Genomic DNA, 22,301 nt, shown 5'->3' with positions numbered 1-22,301 from the left:
ACAAACCGATGGTCATCCCTGCATTAGTGTTGAATGAGACTGGGGGTGGGGCTTTGCAGGAGTCAGGGGCGGAGCTAAGCTCTATGTTCCAACCCTTTGAGAAAAAAATTTGGTAGCTCTCCACCATCGACGGCGGGAAACCATCTGGCTCTCCCCCATCGATGGTAAAAGTATTCAACATTGGTCAATGACTATCAAAGATTTCAAATCATCGATCGTCGATGGCCATCCTTAGCCTGGAGAAATCAGGACTGTTGGGCGGACTGATAATACAGGAAATATAGCGTTAAACTGTGAGAGGTGCGGCTGCGTGTGGTGGTGCCTGCTGCCGTGCAGGTGTAGATTCGGTACTCACCAGGCGCCGCTCTCTCACCTTCAGGTACCGGAACCCTCAACGAACCTGGAAATCTTCAATCGGATCCGGACACAGCGATTCCCTCTCGGAGCTGACCGACGACCGAGCTGAGGAGAGAATGGTTTACCTTAAAGGGGGTATCGACCCTTCTTCCACTGGAAGAGGGGATACCCCCAGGGGTGACCGCGACCTTCACCGGTTGGGTGAAAGGTCATCACCGGCACAAAGCCTCAGCCACCCAGATTTCACACACTCGCGCTCTCGCACGTAGTGTGATGAAAAGGATTCTCACGTCCGTGAGCAATCCTGACTCCGGCGTTCGGGGACAGACAAGGGACAAACGCACACAGATGTTACTCACCGTCAGTTTCGCACTGCGAACGTCTTCTTCTCCTACAGGTCCCTGTAAGGAGGTAAACAAGCAAACAAACAAACAGCCGTGCAGGGCCTAACTCTAACCTAGTGTCACACCCTATACTAACTACAACGGCAGAGCCCTCAAACTAGCTCTGTGGGTGTGGTGCAGCAAAACTAAACACACTTAACGAGCTCACACTTTGCCCCGCACGGTAACATACATCACGATACACAATGCAAGCGACGGTACGGTCCCTTTAGTTACCCGACTCAGAACACCCAGTAGTGGGGGCCGCACAGCTTACCCACCTACCGTACTCTCTTCTTAGGGGCTCAGGCCGAGCGGGCCTGCCTACCTAACACCTCAGGGTGGCCTGGGCCTAGCGCCCCCCTGAGTACACACAGGCCGGAGGCCTGACTTCACCCACGGGCCTAGTGCCCGCCTAACTTGTCACCCGTTGGGTGACCTGGGCCTAGCGTCCAGTGTCACCTTCAGATATCCCTAGCTGGCCAGAATACACTAGGGCCTAACGCCCTCTAATGCCCCGCAGGCCTATTGCCTGATATGCCCCCGGGCCTAACGCCCGCCTAACTGTGCCGCTTTGTGGTGGCTTGGGCCTAATGCCCAAACCACCTACTCCAATGGTGACCCCCAAACTCCTATCTGCGCAACAGGCCTAGTGCCTGAATTGTGCCCCGGGCCTAGTGCCCGTCCCTGGTGGTCGAGGGAGGAAAAGGGGAGGGGGTGAATGTTGCCTCACCGAGGCCTCACCTGCTCCAGGGAACTCCAGCGTCCTCTTCTGTCGCTGACCCGTCCTGGCCAGCGGCGTCGCCTCCGCTGCTCCGCGTCCAGCCGCCGCTGGACATCTTCCTTCAGAAGCCCGACCACTTTCCTCTTCTTCGCGCTCTTCCGCGCGCGCGCTGTCTTCGGCTCCCGCCCGGCGTATCTTCTCCTCGCGCTCCTGCGCGCCGTCCTGTCTTCAGGCTCCCGCCCGGCGTCTGACGTCAGACGCCGGGGGCGGGGCCTATGACGCGGCGAGCGCCGATTGGCTCGCCGCGTCCCTCTCTGATTGGCTGCCGCTCCGGGAGCCGCGATTGGCTCCCGGAGGGCGCCAACATTTAAGCTACCCCGCAGCCTCCGGTCCGGTGCAGGGAAGAGGGTAACCCCTGCACCGGACACCCGCCGCTCCTGCCCACGGACAAACGCTGGGGGCAGACCAACTGCCCCAGCGCTGCCCCGCACACACTTCCGCAGGGGACACAGATCCCCTGCGTGCTGCTGATGGGATGTGTCTCGGGGGACCGGACACATCTCCACATTTCCCCCCCCTTTTTCCTTTGTAGTCCCTACAAAGATCTCCACGCCGTCCATTGTCCGCGGGTCAGGGAATTCAGAGGTCCCTCCGGCGAGGTTGTGTTCAAGGGTCCAGCCCGGACAGGCTGTGACCCCACATCCTTCCACCTCCAGCTCCGGGTTCCTCTTCTTCGTTCCTCCTGACCTCCATCGGTGGATCCTCTGGGGAAGTGGCATCTCCCCACGGTCGCTCACCGTGGGCCACCAAGGGGAATCTTCCTCCACGGGGACTGCAGTCACCCACTCTTGGCCTTCCAGATCGTCTGGGACATCGTCCCTGTCTTCAGGGCGTGGTACCGACCACCACCCAACAGCGGAATCCTCCGGGGCATCCATTTCCTCCCGGGCAACAGCCATCATATGTCGAATTTCCTCGTGGGGCATCTCCAAAGGTCCTATGTCTTCCTCTGGAACGGGTCCTCCCACGGCATCACGATCCTCTCCCCGTACGTCCGTCCATTTCAGCCCTTCCGGCAGGTATTCTTGCTCCAGGACTATCTCCTCCTCTTCACGGAGGGCATTCAACTGGGAGCACGACTCCACCCGATCCTGCCAGTCACTCTCGTCGGCGCTTCCGATACCAGAGTCGTCCTCCATCTGTTCTTGGAGGGATTCGTCGGCGGACAGCTCACCGTAGTCCGAGTCCTCCTCCACCGATACCTGGACTAGGGGACTATTTTCCTCCTCAGCGTACTTAGTCCTTTCCGCTGGCACCTCTGTTTCCTCAGCGTACTCCTTCGCTTCCGCTGGATTCTTTACTTCCTCAGCGCACTCCTTAGTTTCCGCTGGCATCTCTTGGTACCCAGGACACTCCTGTTCCACACATCCTGGTCGTGGACGGTTCCATCGCGGGGAGATTCCGGACATCTCCGTCACTGGGTCTTCACGCTTTTCTTCGCAGCGTGGTCTCTTCACCTCCCAGTCGTCCACCTCCGTCTGATGCGGGAAAGGATTCTGCCTTACTGTGTCACTTTCTTGGGACAGAGTAGGTCCGCGGCATCTTCCCAGGGGCACTCACTGGCCGCATGTCCTGGTCGCCGACACTTCCAACAAGGGAGGGCCACTGCCACCTTCTCCAAGACGGGTTCCTGGTCCACCTCCTTCACTGGGGAATCTTCACCCGTTGGTTCCGGCTCAGAGGAAATGGACACCTGCGAACTAACTTCAAGCAAGGCCTTCCGCTCCATTTCCCTGGTTTCCTCCTCCCATCTCTGGGCGCGACCATCCGCAATCATCCGGTCTTCATTCCACGGACAATCGGGAAGCGCATGTCCTCTCGCCTCGCAGAGCGCACACACAGGCTCTGCAGCCACCCGGTCCCAAAGTTGCTGATGAGACTCCGTCATCTGCTTCACCGTGGCCTCGTAGTCCGTCCTGTCTTCCGTCCATGGGCATTCCAGGAGCCGATGTCGGGGATCTCCACAGCTTTCACACCGGGGATCAACCTCGTCTTCGCTCAACTCTTCGTCCCAGGGACAACTGTTGTGCTCATGCCCGTAGTTTCCGCAGAGCAAACACCAGGACTCCTTCTTCACTTGGCCCTGCTGACGTCTTCGGTCCGCTTCTTGGACCACCTTCTTTGGGGACGTCTCTCGCCACGTACACTCGTCGGTAAAGTGCCCTGTTTGCCGACATCTCTTGCAGGGCGTCACAGCGGCCTTCTTGCGCCCCTTCTCTCGGCGCTCTTCTTTTCCACGCTGGACCGACCGCTGCACTATCTTCAGGAGGTCTGCCCCAGACACCGTCACCCAGTCGCTCTGGTCCGCACGCGTCCGGGGGAGAGTCTGTTCCGGAGCCATCCGCAGGGAGGTCTTCTTGGTGGCGTTCCACATCGTGTCCGTGATCCGGTCTCTCTGTTCCTGCCGACTACGCCAAGTGTGAGAGGTGCGGCTGCGTGTGGTGGTGCCTGCTGCCGTGCAGGTGTAGATTCGGTACTCACCAGGCGCCGCTCTCTCACCTTCAGGTACCGGAACCCTCAACGGACCTGGAAATCTTCAATCGGATCCGGACACGGCGATTCCCTCTCGGAGCTGACCGACGACCGAGCTGAGGAGAGAATGGTTTACCTTAAAGGGGGTATCGACCCTTCTTCCACTGGAAGAGGGGATACCCCCAGGGGTGACCGCGACCTTCACCGGTTGGGTGAAAGGTCATCACCGGCACAAAGCCTCAGCCACCCAGATTTCACACACTCGCGCTCTCGCACGTAGTGTGATGAAAAGGATTCTCACGTCCGTGAGCAATCCCGACTCCGGCGTTCGGGGACAGACAAGGGACAAACGCACACAGATGTTACTCACCGTCAGTTTCGCACTGCAAACGTCTTCTTCTCCTACAGGTCCCTGTAAGGAGGTAAACAAACAAACAAACAGCCGTGCAGGGCCTAACTCTAACCTAGTGTCACACCCTATACTAACTACAACGGCAGAGCCCTCGAACTAGCTCTGTGGGTGTGGTGCAACAAAACTAAACACACTTAACGAGCTCACACTTTGCCCCGCACGGTAACATACATCACGATACACAATGCAAGCGACGGTACGGTCCCTTTAGTTACCCGACTCAGAACACCCAGTAGTGGGGGCCGTACAGCTTACCCACCTACCGTACTCTCTTCTTAGGGGCTCAGGCCGAGCGGGCCTGCCTACCTAACACCTCAGGGTGGCCTGGGCCTAGCGCCCCCCTGAGTACACACAGGCCGGAGGCCTGACTTCACCCACGGGCCTAGTGCCCGCCTAACTTGTCACCCGTTGGGTGACCTGGGCCTAGCGTCCAGCGTCACCTTCAGATATCCCTAGCTGGCCAAAATACACTAGGGCCTAACGCCCTCTAATGCCCCGCAGGCCTATTGCCTGATATGCCCCCGGGCCTAACGCCCGCCTAAGTGTGCCGCTTTGTGGTGGCTTGGGCCTAATGCCCAAACCACCTACTCCAATGGTGACCCCCAAACTCCTATCTGCGCAACAGGCCTAGTGCCTGAATTGTGCCCCGGGCCTAGTGCCCGTCCCTGGTGGTCGAGGGGGGAAAAGGGGAGGGGGTGAATGTTGCCTCACCGAGGCCTCACCTGCTCCAGGGAACTCCAGCGTCCTCTTCTGCCGCTGACCCGTCCTGGCCAGCGGCGTCGCCTCCGCTGCTCCGCGTCCAGCCGCCACTGGACATCTTCCTTCAGGAGCCCGACCGCTTTCCTCTTCTTCGCGCTCTTCCGCGCGCGCGCTGTCTTCGGCTCCCGCCCGGCGTATCTTCTCCTCGCGCTCCTGCGCGCCGTCCTGTCTTCAGGCTCCCGCCCGGCGTCTGACGTCAGACGCCGGGGGCGGGGCCTATGACGCGGCGAGCGCCGATTGGCTCGCCGCGTCCCTCTCTGATTGGCTGCCGCTCCGGGAGCCGCGATTGGCTCCCGGAGGGCGCCAACATTTAAGCTACCCCGCAGCCTCCAGTCCGGTGCAGGGAAGAGGGTAACCCCTGCACCGGACACCCGCCGCTCCTGCCCACGGACAAATGCTGGGGGCAGACCAACTGCCCCAGCGCTGCCCCGCACACACTTCCGCAGGGGACACAGATCCCCTGCGTGCTGCTGATGGGATGTGTCTCGGGGGACCGGACACATCTCCACAAAACGCTGCCGGTCTCACCCACGACGCTGCTCGCCTCGCTATGAATCTATGATGTGTTTTCTTTGGCTGACTACAGAAACGTGTGAGGGAATATAGGGAGAGGATAAAAGCTTAGAAGAAAAATGTTCGGTTTTGTTTTATACCTCAGCATGCATATTGTATGAGCCTGTATCAGGCTTCAATCCAGGCAGAGTGACACTCAGTGACTTTATCAAAGTGTTTTGTATTGATTTTCCTTTATTTTTATTTTTTGCTTACGCTCCGAGATAGAGATGTGGGGACCGGTTCCATGAATCAACAGGATGAGTTACCTAAAGTGCCGAAATTATAAAAGGAGTCGTTTTTACCGCTTGCTGTATACAGTATATATCAATAACGGCACAACTAGCGTCTACGGAGTGTAATGCGCAGATCTATAATCACTCCTGCCTGAGACTGTTAGGTAGTCAGGATCCGAGGGATAAGCAGACAATGCAACGCAGATGCATCCCAAGCAGGACATTTAATATTAAAATTCTCTGTATTATTGATAAAGTCAGTTTGAAAGCACCAGACCACGGTGGTCATTCCGAGGTGATCGCTAGCTGCATTCGTTCGCTGTGCAGCGTTCCGCACGCGCAACGTACTATTACAACGAACAATGTAGTTTCACACAAGGTCTAGCGAAGCTTTTTAGTCGCACTGCTGGCCGCAGAGTGATTGACAGGAAGTGGGCGTTTCTGTGTGTCAACTGACCGTTTTCAGGGAGTGTTCGGAAAAACGCAGGTGTGCCAGGAAAAATGCAGGTGTGGCTGGGCGACCGCTGGGCGGGTTTGTGACGTCAAAACAGGAACTGAACAGTCTGAAGTGATTGCAAGTGCTGAGTAGGTTTTGAGCTACTCTAAAACTGCACAAAAAAAATGTTGACACCGCTCTGCCATCCTTTCGTTCACACTTCTGCTAAGCTAAAATACACTCCCAGTGGGCGGCGGCATAGCGTTTGCACGGCTGCCAAAAACTGCTAGTGAGCGATCAACTCGGAATGACCACCATAGAACTCTGCATATCTGCATAATCAGCGCTATAGTAACTGGACCTCAGTGGGCAGCAGCCTCCAAGCCCCAGAAGCTCCAGGGAATTTGAAAAGTTTAAATTAATTTTATGCATTTGAAACACTGTCTAATGAAATACAAAAATACAAGTACAAAGCTAATTGTCTATACAAGAATATGGTTTTAAAGAAATAGAAAATAATGTCTCTGACTCCCCCTCCCCCCTCCCCCACTACCACCTTCTCAGCCCCCCACACTCAGCTCTACTGTCTCGCATATGCACAGGGTCACACAGACACACCTGGGTTACACAGAAATACACACAGGGCGGGATGTATTAACATACATCGCCACCCCTCACCGTCCATCGCCGCGATGTTGATCGCATATGTACTAACATATGCGATCAACATCACAATGCGGTGACGGAGGCCCCCCGCGATACCTGTAAGGTGGTGTGCGGGGGGTCTCCGTCACCTCCCTGTGCTCTCCCTCTCCTCAGCTGCCGGGATCAAGGCAGCAGGCTATCCCCGGCGCCTCCTCCTCCCCCCCTGCAGCAGGAAGGACCTCCTCCGGCTGCGTTGCTAGGAGGAGGAAGAGATAACCTTCCGGGTCCAGGCTGCCTGGAGGAAGGTATGCCGGGGGGGGGGGGGGGGGGTTGCCGGCGTCTGCGGCGGGTTGCGGCAGCCGGCGATATGAAGCCCATAGGCTTCTATAGGGTATCGCCATCCAGAGATGGCGATACTCTGAGCGGCGAAAAAACGGCGGCTGGGTCTTAGTACGTTTTTGGGGGTTTTACCAAATTTTTCCCTTAGTACATCCGCCCACAATGACCACACTGGCCACACTGACACACAATTGAAACAGGATCCAGTCAGGATTCTGGGGATCTGGATCCCAGCAGTCAGCATACGATGCCAGAATACCGACACTGCTCGAAATACCGACGCCAGGATACCGACATGGATCACAATGCTGGCTCCGGAATCCTGAACACCGGGATCCTGAATTACGTATGACAGGGCTCAGAGCCGGTTCCGGGGCTTCTGGCGCCCCGGGCGGCATTAGGGGGTGTGGCTTCGTACAGGGGGCGTGGTCATCTACGCCCCCTGAACAGACTGAAATGATGTGCGGTGCGCGATGACGTCATCGCGCACTGCACAGTAAAGGACCTCTCCACGAAGGGAAAGTAGACGCGTATGCGTCTAGTTTCCCTTCCCAGCGGCAGGGCAGCGGCCAGCGGCAGCAGGGGCCAGCGGGGGGCACACAGCAGCAGCGGATCTTGCCCTGGTGCGACGCCCTCCGGATGGCGCCCTGCGCCCTCCGGAAGGCGGCGCCCCGGGCTAAAGTCCTGCTTGCCCGTGGCAAGATCCGCTACTGACAGGGCTGCTGAGTATCAGTCCATGCAGGGAAGGGGGGGTTAAGTTTAGGCTGCGGGAGGAGGGTTAGGATTAGGCTGCAGGGAATGGAGGCAGTCCAGTTCCAGGCCCTGACTGAGATGGGGCCCAGGTGGCAGCAGTGTGGATAGATGGGGGCCAGGGCAGCTGCCTGCGCACCGGCAGGGCAGGCAGCCACGGAGGGACAGAGTCGCAGCAGTATTCTTACTATAGAGCCAGCCGTGAGCCAATCAGAGCTCATGGACCAGCAGTCAATCAATCAGGAGCTGCCACTCGGGCCCCCTCAAAATGGCAAGCTTTGGGGTATGCAGGGGGGAGCTATGGAGCAGTGTGTGTGGTGGGGGGGCCCTGCCAAATGTGTCAGTCCTGGGCGCCATAATTTCTGATGTCAGCCCTGAAGGGAGGGTTGATGATTAGGGAACTTACCTAACAGGTGTCGGGATGCCTCTGTTGGTATTCTGACTGGATTAAGGAGGGGGGGCCACTGTGCGAGTGACTCTCTCAGCCCCCCTACGGCCAGAGCACACTGTTGTATAGTAGGGGCCGGCTGGGAACAGAGTAAGGATAGACCGATGCTCTCAGGGGGCCATCCCTTGGCTGTAGCTGCTCCGCCCCAGCTCTGGCGCTGTTGACTGGGGACAATTCTGTTCTACTTTGGAGGCTGCCTCTCCCCAAAAAAATAAAAAAAAATGTGAATCAGAAACCCATAGGCTACTATAGGGTAACGCTATCTCTAGATGGTGTTATGCTATCGCATTCCGGAACATGGTAAATCCAGCAGCACAGCAGCCCCCATAGAAACCTGTGGGGACAACATCTGTGAAAAACATAGCAGATATTGGATGGTGGTCACATGAGGCCGTGCCCCCTGGTGAGCACAGCTTGGGGCGTACTGTAACTGCACATCGTGCCACCAATATCTGTCACGCTAGGTGCTTGCCTAGTGCCCCTGGAGCTGCTGAGCAGACCCCATCCTCTCCCGCCACATTGTGGATGACGTGCATGCCTGTTATGCACACCAGTGCCAGCAGGAATGTACTGGTGTCTGAACGGAGAGGGATGCAAAACAAATGAACTCACAGACAGACTGGGGAATATGACATTACATACACAGAAGGTAATAGGGTAACAAAATAAACACAAAGTGAACAGAGAAGCCCAAAGGCTAAGAAACTGGGTGTCTCCCTAGTATTAGGAATGCTCAGATGGAAAGAAGCGAGATGTAGTGATTTAATACGTAGAGAACCCGAAATGCTGTTGCTAAGGGCAACAGCAAAACCCTAAAGGGTTACCAACGGGTGTAGCAGTAAACTCCTTGGTCAGAGATGGAATAATAGACACAAGGAGAGTCTCCACAATCCTAGTCCTCACTTGCAGTGCACTGGTTCAGCTTACTGCCACTAAACTGACACCTGAACACCTTGCACAGTGAGAAAGGATTTTGGCAGGCAAGTCTGAGAATACAGCCGCAAACTTGCTAGGTTCACAGAGTAGCAAAAGAACCCCAGCAGGTTAAACGACTGACTCCAGTCTTACTGCTAGGTCAGGATTGGCAGAGTGTAATACCAAATCCCAAGGCCTATTTGCAGTAAGCAACAAACAAATACAAAGTTTACACAGTACTAGCTAGCTTTCAGGAACTGACTAACCAACAAAGATTCAGCAGCATCTGCCTAACCTGAGAAGAGGGTTTATATAGCAGGTGCTGTCCACGCCCCACTCAGACCTCACAGACTGTGAGCACAAAAACCAGCCCCGGATCCCCTGCCGTGCACAGAGCCTGTAACCACTGCACAGCAAAAGACCCGAACCGGAGTATCAGCTACGCTCAGGTTACTCCGCTAGCACTTGTCTCCCGGTTGCCATAATGACGTGGCAGCACAGAGCAGGAGACCCTAACAGTACCCCCCTTCTGACGAGGGGTCAAAGAACCCCTACCACCGGGTTTATCGGGGAACTGCGAGAAGAAAGAGCGTAACAGTCTGGGGGCATGAAGATCACAACTGCGCACCCACGACCGCTCCTCCGGGCCATACCCCTTCCAGTGCACCAAAAATGACAGCCGACCCCGAACCATCTTGGAGTCAAGAATCCTTTCAACAACAAACTCCCTCTGGCCACGTATCAGAACAGGGGAAGGTCTTCCACTGGAAGAAGGATTACTAATCGCCCGTTTTAAAAGGGAACAATGAAATGTTTTATTGATACCCAAAGAACGGGGTAGATCTAACTGAAATGCCACCGGATTGATAACCCTAGTGATCTTATAAGGACCGATGAACCGGGGGCCTAACTTATGAGATGGCTGTCTCAACTTCAAATTCTTGGTAGACAACCAGACGAAGTCTCCTAATTTGAAGCTGCAGGGTCTTTTACGCTTATCAAAAACCCTTTTGGTCACTAATGACACAGACACAAGGGCTTTCTTCACTTTCCTCCAAATACCTCTAAGGACCGAAACCACAGAGGAACCACCAGGCGTGGAGTCCTGGGGGTCAAAAGAATTGGCCTTAGGATGATGCCCATACACACAAAGGAAGGGAGAGATCCCTGTAGCAGAGTGAGCCGCGTTGTTATAGGCAAACTCCGCCATGGACAGATGAGCAACCCAGTCAGTCTGACACTAGGAGACATAACACCTGACGAACTGCTCCAAGGACTGGTTCACCCTTTCAGTCTGCCCATTAGACTGCGGATGGTAGCCTGACGACAAGCTGACAGAAATCTGGAGATCGGAACAAAATGCCCTCCAGAATTTGGCCACAAACTGGGATCCGCGGTCAGAGACCACATCAAGTGGCAACCCGTGGAGGCGCACAACATGCAGCATAAATAATTCAGACAGGCGTCTGGCCGATGGCAGCCCAACCAATGGAACGAAGTGCGCCATCTTCGAAAACCTGTCAACGACAACCTAGATGGCTGTCATCCCCGAGGATTTGGGCAAGTCCACCACAAAATCCATTGAAATGTGGGTCCTTGGCTTAGATGGAATAGAGAGTGGATGTAATGGGCCAACAGGAATCCCTCTCTAAGAGTTTTATTTCGGGCACAGATGTCACATGCCCGAACCCACTGATCCACATCCCTAGCCACCGAGGGCCACCACACCGCCCTAGATAGCAACTCCCGAGTTCTGGCAATACCCGGGTGACCTGCCGACTTCTTGGCATGGAATTCCAGGAACACTCGCTGTCTTAACCTAGGAGGCACAAACAAAAGACCTACCGGAAGGTCTGGAGGAGCCTGCTCCTGTGCTCTAAGGACTAATGACAAGAGGTCCTGGGTAATGCCCACTTTAATACATGATGGGGACACAATGGGCAATGGCTCCTCGGTGGTCTCCTGGATTGGAGCAAAACTCCGCGAGAGCGCATCAGCCTTGATGTTTTTTGACCCAGGGCGATATGTTATCAAAAAATTAAAGCGAGCAAAAAACAAAGCCCATCGTGCCTGACTGGCATTGAGGCGCTTCGCTGACTCTAAATATGCCAAATTCTTATGGTCGGTGAGAATTGAGACCACAAACTTAGCCCCCTCAAGCCAGTGTCTCCACTCCTCGAGTGCATCCTTAATAGCCAACAATTCCCGGTAACCCACGTCATAATTCATCTCGGCAGGCGAAAATTTACGGGAAAAGTAAGCACAGGGATGAAGGCGATTATCAGACACCCCCATCTGAGAGAGCACTGCACCAATACCAATCTCAGAGGCATCCACCTCCACCACAAAAGGACGCTCTGGATCTGGGTGTCGCAGCACCTTGGCCGAGACAAATGCCCTTTTGAGACGGGCAAAAGCCGCTTTGGCCTCACAAGACCAGTGAGCAACATCCGCCCCTTTCTTAATGAGTGCCACCAAGGGCGCCACTATAGACGAAAATCCAGCGATAAATCGTCTATAAAAATTCGCAAACCCCAGAAAACGCTGAAGCGCCTTCAAACTAGTGGGCTGCACCCAATCCAGGACTGCCTGTACCTTGGAACCCTCCATTTGGAAACCTTCTGGGGAGATAATATATCCTAGAAATGCGATTTGCTAAACTTCAAATTTGCACTTCTCCAGCTTCGCCCCAAGCCGGTGGTCTCTGAGTTTCTGGAGGACTAAGCGTACATGCTTCCGATGTTCCTCCAGGGAATGGGAGAAGATTAGGATGTCATCTAAGTATACAACTAAGAATCTATCCAAATATTCCCTGAGCACATCGTTCATGAAGTCCTGGAAGACTGCCGGGGCATTACAGAGCCCAAAAGGCATCACCAAATATTCATAATGCCCTGAGTGGGTATTAAAGGCAGTCTTCCATTCATCCCCCTCTCTTATTCGGATTAGATTGTACGCACCGCGTAGGTCAATCTTAGAAAAAATGGTGGCAGTACGAAGCTGGTCAAACAAGACCAAAATGAGAGGCAGTGGGTATGAGTTTTTAATCGTGATACGGTTCAATTCCCTGAAGTCGATGCAGGGTCGCAACGAACCGTCCTTTTTACCCACGAAGAAGAACCCCGACCCAACTGGAGACTGTGAAGGTCTGATAAATCCCTTAGCCAAGTTCTCCTGAATGTACTCTGCCATAGCCTGAGTCTCAGGACGTGACAGGGAGTACAACCTGCTCTTGGGAAGCTTAGCATTCGGCAACAAATCAATGGCACAGTCATAGGGGCGATGGGGAGGTAGTACCTCTGCAACTCTTTTGGAGAACACGTCCGCAAAATCTGCATAACATCCTAGCAATCCTGGCAAACTTAGCTGCGAAAGCCTGACTGGAAGGCTCAAGCAACTCCTAAAACAATCAGTACCCCAACTAAGAATCTCCCCAGAGACCCAGTCAAATTGAGGATTGTGGGCCCTTAACCAGGGTAACCCCAACACCAATGGAGCAAAAGTACAGACAGTCACATAAAAGGACAATTTTTCAGAGTGTGTGGCTCCAATAAACAAAGAAATCTGGCTAGTGCAAGAGGTAATTTTACCCTGGGATAATGGTTCCCCGTTTAACCCACAAATCTCAATTTCCGATGCCAAGGGTACTAAGGGAACAGAGTATTTCAGGGCGAATTGGCGGTCTATAAAAACCCAGTCGGCCCCACTGTCCACAAAGGCCTCAGTCTTGACAGTTTGACCGAGGATCTTCAAGGTCACCGGAATGATAAAAGTCTTCTTGGGAAATTCTGACTTCTGGCCTGACAGGATATTTCCCATCACCCTCAGGCCCTGAAGTTTTCCGGCTTTTCTGGGCATGATACTACCACATGACCTTTATTCCCACAGTACAAACATAACCCCTGCTGTCTCCTCCGCGTCTTCTCACGCGAGGAGAGGCGGGTAGCCCCAATCTGCATAGGCTCCTCGGAAAATTCCTCAGAGTCTGAGGTTCCCTTGGGAAAGAAGGAAACCTCGGTCTCCCTTTCAAGCCTGCGCTCTCTCAGCCGTCTATCCACCCGAATGGATAACTGCATGAGCTGATCCAAGCTATCAGGCAAGGGATATTGTACCAGTTGGTCTTTTAACTGGTTAGAAAGACCTCTTCGGTACTGGTGTCTCAGGGCTGGGTCATTCCACTGGGTATCATGGGCCAACCTCCGAAACTCCGTACAATAAACCTCAACTGGCCTTCGCCCTTGCTTAAGGATCGAAATCTGAGCCTCGGCTGAGGCCGTCTTGTCAGGGTCATCATACAACATGCCCAGTGCCGTAAAAAAAGCATCAACACTTTTAAGCGACGGACAGTCAGGCTGCAACCCATATGCCCAGACCTGTGGGTCTCCTTGTAGCAAGGAAATCACTATGCCCACCCGCTGAATCTCCGACCCAGAAGACTAAGACCTAAGCTGGAAATATAGCTTGCAGCTCTCCTTGAAACAAAAGAACTGCGAGCGATCTCCAGAAAAACGATCCGGGAGATTTACTTTCGGCTCCTTAACCCCTGAAGGCACTGCTGCTGCGGGAGCTCCGCCAGCGGCCTGCGAGGTGTGCATTTTAATGGACAAATCATTAAATTGTCGAGTCAGGACCTGCACCTGATCGACCACCTGTTGCAAAGTATTTTGAGGGGTATGCTCCATATTCCCACAAAATTTCAACAGGAGTATTGGGCTGCTGAATATGTTATGCACACCAGTGCCAGCAGGAATGTACTGGTGTCTGAACGGAGAGGGATGCAAAACAAATGAACTCACAGACAGACTGGGGAATATGACATTACATACATAGAAGGTGATAGGGTAACAAAATAAACACAAAGTGAACAGAGAAGCCCAAAGGCTAAGAAACTGGGTGTCTCCCTAGTATTAGGAATGCTCAGATGGAAAGAAGCGAGATGTTGTGATTTAATATGTAGAGAACCCGAAATGCTGTTGCTAAGGGCAACAGCAAAACCCTAAAGGGTTACCAACGGGTGTGGCAGTAAACTCCTTGGTCAGAGATGGAATAATAGACACAAGGAGAGTCTCCACAATCCTAGTCCTCACTTGCAGTGCACTGGTTCAGCTTACTGCCACTAAACTGACACCTGAACACCTTGCACAGTGAGAAAGGATTTTGGCAGGCAAGTCTGAAAGTACAGCCACAAACCTGCTGGGTTCACAGAATAGCAAAAGAACCCCAGCAGGTTAATCGACTGACTCCAGTCTTACTGCTAGGTCTGGATTGGCAGAGTGTAATACCAAATCCCAAGGCCTATTTGCAGTAAGCAACAAACAAATACAAAGTTTACACAGTACTAGCTAGCTTTCAGGAACTGACTAACCAACAAAGATTCAGCAGCATCTGCCTAACCTGAGAAGAGGGTTTATATAGCAGGTGCTGTCCACGCCCCACTCAGACCTCACAGACTGTGAGCACAAAAACTAGCACCGGATCCCCTGCCGTGCACAGAGCCTGTAACCACTGCACAGCAAAAGACCCGAACCGGAGTATCAGCTACGCTCAGGTTACTCCACTAGCACTTGTCTCCCGGTTGCCATGACGACGTGGCAGCACAGAGCAGGAGACCCTGACAATGCCCAACCACCCTCCGTCTGCCCACAGAACACTGTGGGCCGCTGGTGGGACAGTGCCTGAAAATGAAGACGGTTGGGAGGTATGGGGTCCCGGCACAAATGTAAATTGCATGTTTAAATCGCAGAGTTAGAGTATACATGTACAGACGAGGGAGGGGGGCGTTAACGACATTGAGCGTACACACTGGACGAGATTGTAATAGATCCCGCTCAGAATGGCCCTTCTGAACGATATCTTTTACTTTCTCATCTAGTGTGTATGGAGCTTAAGGGACAATTGCTGTACATTAACCACGATTGTCGCAATGTACCATTCCAAAATGGAGATTCGCAGGCAGTAACACAGAAGGGCGCAGGAAAAGTAGTGACATTGCAGGAACCTTAATTAGCAAATATCTACACAATCAGGGGCGCTGAGACCCCAATTATTTTGTTTCTCAGCTGAATGTGCTGAGTGTCTTCCGTGCTCCCACAAACACTAGAAGTGGACACTTGTTTTGCCACCATCCTGCGCTGATTCCTGTTGTTCTTTCCACGCTGCGGAGTCTGTATTATCACTATCTGCGAGCTTCCCCAGAGATCTGTCCTTGGATTTATCCTATAATGTAATGGAACATAAGAGATCAGGCTTTCCACAGCAAGCTGCTCTCGCCCTTCACTTCTCCTGTCTGCAGAGTGTGTACAATGGGCGCATCATGTATGACTCAGCGCGCTGGTGATTCTGCGTGGCCGCAACGCTGCAGCTGCCGCACAAAATGATTAATTACAGCAGTGGCTGAACAAGGGGAGAGGGCAGATCAGCGGCCCCACACGAATATCATCACATAAAATGGTTCATATATATAGGGCATATCCAATTAATTAAATACAATTAACCCCCCCCCCCCCCAGATAATTGGCAGCTGATGCCTATTCAATTAGGTCCAGCAACTTCAAGAAAAAAATCTGCGGTAAATGCACTCGCTGGGGTTTAACACCTCAGGAATCCCATAGATTCCAGCACTTTACGCGAAACATATAGGTTAGTGTGCGCTACCCATGGGTTTACTACCCGGGGAAAATACAGTAAAAAATGCAGTAAATCCTGCATCCGATTGGATATTTCCCATAGTATTTAAACAACAAGGAAAAAAAGATGTTTTTTTGTGTGGTGCGCAAAACGTGCATCACACAATGGGGGTCATTCCGAGTTGATCGTAGCTGTGCTAAATTTAGCACATGCGGGGGGACGCCCCGCATGTCTGTCCCCCCCCCCCCCCCCGCACAAGTACAAAATCATCGTACAGCGGCTTGCTCGTCGCTGCCCCTGGTCGCAGCGGCTGCGTGTGCCGTCACACAGCTGCTGCAGCCTGCCTCCCACATGCTCCGGCCAAGCCTGCGTTGGTCGGACCACGCCCCCAAAACGGCGGCCCAAACGCCGCTGTGCCACCCCCTCCTGCGATCGCTAGGGAACGACGGCCTTTGGCCGTACGGCATGCAACCCAATCGCTGCGCTGCGAACAAGTGCCGTGAGTGATCAGGTCGGAATGACCCCCAATACGCGCATCACACAAACCAATTGGGTAGTTTTGCCATGCAAATGATTGACGCTTTAAAAAAAAAATTTAAACCGTTAGAACCTGCGCAAAGTTTCGCACAGGCAGTTTCTCGCAGCCTATTACCCACCACCCACCCCCCTGTTTCCTTTTTGTTCAAATACTATAAATATTAGTTGTTAGTGGTAGCACCACATAGGGGTAAATTTACTAAGGTGGGAGTTTTTTAGAACTGGTGATGTTGCTCATAGCAGCAACCAATCAGATTCAACTTAACATTTTTCTAGCTTCTAAACCTCATATAGTCTGAGGATTGTCCGTAACATAAACCATAACATCTTAACACTTAACTATAATAAATAAAGACACGGAGACTTGAATTTGGCAGAAAATGTTAGCTATTTATTTAAGAGAACCATTAACTGATGAATAATGAAACTAAAGTATGGTGGCCAGAAAGAACGGCTAAAACAACCCTATCCCATGAACAAAAAACCTATCTTATAAAAAACTGACGTAAACCTTCCAACAAACAGTAGGTATCCGCTCAACCTCCATCTTGACTACCCACCCGTGAAGGTGATGAGGCTGCACCCGTGAAGGCGGTCCAGCAGATGTAATACCAGTTTACGAAGGAGAGCGCACCTAAAAATCAACCACCAAACGACCTCCAATCAACTCCTTTAATACAACAAAAGTTAACTTGCCGTTCTTTCCCGCCACAACCAAACCGTGACAACCCATATCACGGAAATAGCCAACGCACACAGCAGAAGAAACAAACACCACCAGTAGGGAGGGAGGGTGGGACGATTACAGCAGAAGAGGCTGACCCAGCCCCTTTACCAGGCTTAAAAGCCCCCCTTTCCACCTACCCCCAACATTCATTCCTATTGGCTAACAAGAAACTCCCATAATGCCTTACCGTCCTGCCCCCAAGACTAGCTGAGGTTTAACCCACTCCTCTCATATTCTGTCAATTCGTTCTCCTTCTAGAAGATAATAGATAGAGTCTCAGTGGTTGCTACGGGCAACATCAGCAGTTCTAAAAAAAACTCCCACCTTAGTAAATTTACTCCATAATCTCGGATCCATTTCCCATTTTGGTGACATATGATTATTGTAGGGGTCTTTGATTTTAATATTACAAAATCTCTATTAAATCCTGTGCAGTTGGCTCCTTCTGATACGACAGCAAAACAAAAGCAGTTGCCACTTTTTTAAAATTATTTTTTATTAAAGCATTATTTCCTGCGGTGTCAGAAATTCTTTTCCAGATATTATTTTTGTAGCCACAAGTGTCGCCTCCCAAAATCATCCAGGCCAACCCCCGATTTTCTCAGTGCACTCCAGAGTGCAACATCTGCAGTAAAACAATTTGCAAATCAGTCCACATTCTTTCAAAATTTGTAATTTGCGGCCCACTGAGAACCAGACCACTCACGGAGTATTAAACATACAGTAGCCAATCAGGAAGGACCACATACCTCCCAACTGTCCCGATTTTTGCAGGACAGTCCCGTTTTGATTTGGGACTGTCCCGCTGTCCCACCCGCAGGCAGCAGTGTCCCGCGGTGAGGGGGGGGGGGGGGGGCAGTTGGGGGGCTCTGTCTGGGGCAGGTGCACAGCGTCTATTCACAGAGACAAGAGGGACACGAGCCATGCCAGCAGCTCACAGAGCACTGTCCATGCCCCCCGTAGTGATGAGAAATGGGGGCGTGGCTCATGAGCGTGGCTTTACCGCAAAGTCACGCCCACTTTTCTGAGGTCACACCAACTTTTTCAGGCGTCCCTCTTTCTATCTCCCAAAAGTTGGGAGTTATAGGACCACCATTTGTCACATAGTTTTCTAAAGGGAGAGTACAGCCCTTTTACACTAGAGATGGACAATTTGGTTCTTCAGAAATCCTGACTCACCCGAATCTTGCGGATATAAACTGTTCAGATCTTCCTGCGGTTCGGAATTTGGATTTTAAATCCAAATTTTGGGTTTTGGATTGCAAAAATTGTAATGATCGTTTAGTGCATATGCACCCCCTTTGTCTGTGTATACTACTTTATTCTCAGCACTATAGCACCTTTCGTTACTGGAGGGTGTGCAATTTAGAACCATGGGGGTCATTCCGAGTTGTTCGCTCGCTAGCTGCTTTTAGCAGCATTGCACACGCTAGGCCGCCGCCCTCTGGGAGTGTATCTTAGCTTAGCAGAATAGCGAACGAAAGATTAGCAGAATTGCTACTAAATATTTCCCTGCAGTTTCTGAGTAGCTCCAGACCTACTCCTAGATTGCGATCACCTCAGTCCGTTTAGTTCCTGGTTTGACGTCACAAACACGCCCTGCGTTCGGCCAGCCACTCCCCCGTTTCTCCAGACACTCCCGCGTTTTTCCCTGACACGCCTGCGTTTTTTAGCACACTCCCGGAAAACGGTCATTTACCACCCAGAAACGCTGCTTTCCTGTCAATCATTCACCGATCAGCAGAGCGACTGAAAAGCGCTGCAGAATCCGCCCTGCGTGCCTTGCGCATGCGCAATTAGCAACAAATCGCAGCATAGCGAAAATCGGCAACGAGCGAACAACTCGGAATGACCCCCCATTTCCCCTACTATGTATATGTGTAGAAATACACACCTAAGGTCTGAGAATGCCTCAAATCTAGATTGGCACCCCTCCCCAGCACCCTCTATGTTTTTAAGCAGGGAAACCAGCATGGACTGCACAGTGACACAGGCATAATTCTAAGTAAGTCCTATTTATTTATACAGTGTCAGTAAATTTGTATATCATGTTTGTCTATTATTTATGTATGCACATTTTTTTTCACATACTCTAGTCTCTACATTTAAACTCATAGTAGGGACCTTCACATACCTACACTTGTATCAGTTTACTATCACTATTTTTTAGTGTGATGCCCTGGGGGGGTCCTTTGCTGGATCATGTTTGGGGGTTCCCTGCGTTCCGGATGTTGGCCCCATAGTGTTAGGAACCTGCTCGACAAGAGGTGACCTGGACGATTGGTGGGCAGGCCGATATCATTGGCCAACGATATAACCAACAACCTCTTATGACATATTATATTTTATTATACTGTAATGATCGTTTAGTTCATCTGCACCCCCTTTTTCTGGGATTGCAAAGATTACATGATTTTAGCATGATTGACAGGCAGAGGCGGTCGCTGGGCGGGAGGGGGCGCGGTCCGGCCAACGCAGGCATGGCCGGACCGTTGGGGGGGGGGGGGGGGCGGCGGGCCACGCAGCTGTTGCGACCCGGGCAGCGAAGAGGTTCTCCCGGCCAGCCGCAGGAGCTGCGATGGCCGGGAGGTACTCCTGAAATGCAAAAGCATTGCCGCTGTGCACTGACATGCGTGGCGGACTAGCACTGTGCTGGGCGTGCCTGATCGTAGCTGTGCTGGAATGACCCCCTCCGAGTGCATCTCTACATTGCAGCGTCATTCTCCCTGGAAAGGTCTGTGCTTGCTGCAATTTCCCATCGTGGATTGTGACATGAGCAAATCGTAATGGGTTTGTTGGGTCTAACCTATTTAGGTCGAATCTCATTAGGTCAACCACTATTGGTCGACAGGCAGTATGTCGACACCTGGAAAAGGTCGACGTGGACATCAGGTTGACATGGAAAAAGGTCGACACACCTTTTTTTCCGTAAAGTGACTGGGAACCCCAATTAGTGCACCGTGTCCCCTCGCATGGCTCGCGGGCAGGTTACTATTATCCAATCGTAGTCTACTTGGATAGTAAAGTATGAAAAAGTTCAAAAAATAAAAAAAAATTGTGAAAAACTCATGTCGACCTTTTCATGTGTTCAACTTTGCCACGTCGACCTAATGCCCATGTAGTCCTAAGGCATGTCGACCAATTATGTTCCACCTAATGACTGTCGACCTAAGTGAGGTTGACATAAGGGCCATATCCTGAGCAAATCTCACCAGTGTCCTGGCATCTGACTACTCTAATCCTGTTCTGCTCTGTTCTGTGAAGGGCTCCACTAGGTGCGGCTCTAAATTAAAACCATGGTGCTTTGTATATGATCCAAGAACATGAAAGTGTTTAGCTACTGACTATGTCTTCCAATCACCGGATAATGTAAATTGCAGAGAAATGATGAGGATGAACATTTGCTCTTGTCTCATTCTCAAAGGTTGATAAGATAAGGATAGCCGTTTAGTGCCGAGAGATAAGCCAGAATCTGGCATGGGTGAAACAAAGGGCATGTGCTTAGATACTGCTACATTGCACAGAAAATGCAGCAATGCTTATGCCAGTGGTGCTGAAGAAAAGGTCTGCGAGTGCAACATCTTCTGCGAGTGCAACATCCGCAACTCCTCAGCCGAAATGTTAGATTGGAAAATAAAATATAATGTGTGGAAAATTGAGCGCACAGAAAAGCAATCTACGTGTTTGCGGATTCTAGCGACATAACATCACATAATGAAATGATAATAGATTACTTATTTTTCAGAGGACGCCTAAGAAGTTGTATTGATTAGTGATAGTTTTGCAATTATATGCAGCAGTTGTTCAACAATAGGTACACACGAAAATGGCCTGATCCACCAATCGTACCTCAGAAGCAAAACTTGGCTCATCCCAACCCACCCTGCAACCCATAAGACAAAGTGATTCTGTAGAGGACGGTTTCTATATCACAGGTTCAGTAAACCCAATAAGGTTATACAGACAGAGCTACAGATGCTATATCTCACCTCCATATACGTTATTAATAAGTGTCACAAAAGTTCCCGATTTAACAAATAGCACATTAAGACGCACATTATGCAAAAGGTCATTTGAGGTTAACAGGGAGCAAAGATCAGGATGACGGTCCTTATCCCACATGTGGAACCCAAGATCTGACAGACCATGCAGAAGGTCTACAACTAGAAATAACCATGAAAATTGTACATCTTGCTGATAGTGATGATGAGAGTGAGATGATAATGTGCATGATGATGTTGGTGGTGTCAGGATGATGATAGTGATGAGAGTGATGTTGATGAGTAAGATGATAGTGATGATGGCGGTGAGGGTGAGAATAAAGAGTGTGGTGGTAGTGGTGGAGTCAATGATGATGAGTGTTATGATGATGAGAGTGATGATGATGAGATAGATGATAATGGTGATGATCGTGATGATGAGTGTGGTGATGAAGATGAGTAAGATGATAGTGATGATGATGGCAGTGAGTTTGAGAATAAAGAGTGTGGTGGTGGTGGTGGTGGTGGTAATGATGATGAGAGTGATAATGATGAGATAGATGATAATGGTGATGATCGTGATGATGAGTGTGATGATGATGAGTGATGATAATAGTGATGATCGTTATGATGAGTGTGATGAAGATGAGGGTGTTGATATTAATGAGCATGATGATGATAATGGTGAGTGTGAGGTTGATGATGAGAGTGAAGATGGTGAGGGTGATGATAATGATGATGAGGGTGATGATGATAAGAGTGGTGTTGATGATGGTAAGTGTGATGATGTAGATGGTGGTAATGAGTGTGAGTATGCTGATGGTGGTGATTGTGACATTGATGAAGAGGTTGATAAGTAGTGTGATGATGATGAGTGTGGTGATGATGATGAGTGTGGTGGTGGTGATGATGATGTGTCACGATCCGGGTATCTGGACGCCA

Source organism: Pseudophryne corroboree, chromosome 9 (genome assembly GCF_028390025.1).
Source record: "Pseudophryne corroboree isolate aPseCor3 chromosome 9, aPseCor3.hap2, whole genome shotgun sequence".
Lineage (NCBI taxonomy): Eukaryota > Metazoa > Chordata > Amphibia > Anura > Myobatrachidae > Pseudophryne > Pseudophryne corroboree.
The sequence above is the reverse complement of the archived record's forward strand: the minus strand, read 5'-3'. Positions refer to the sequence as shown.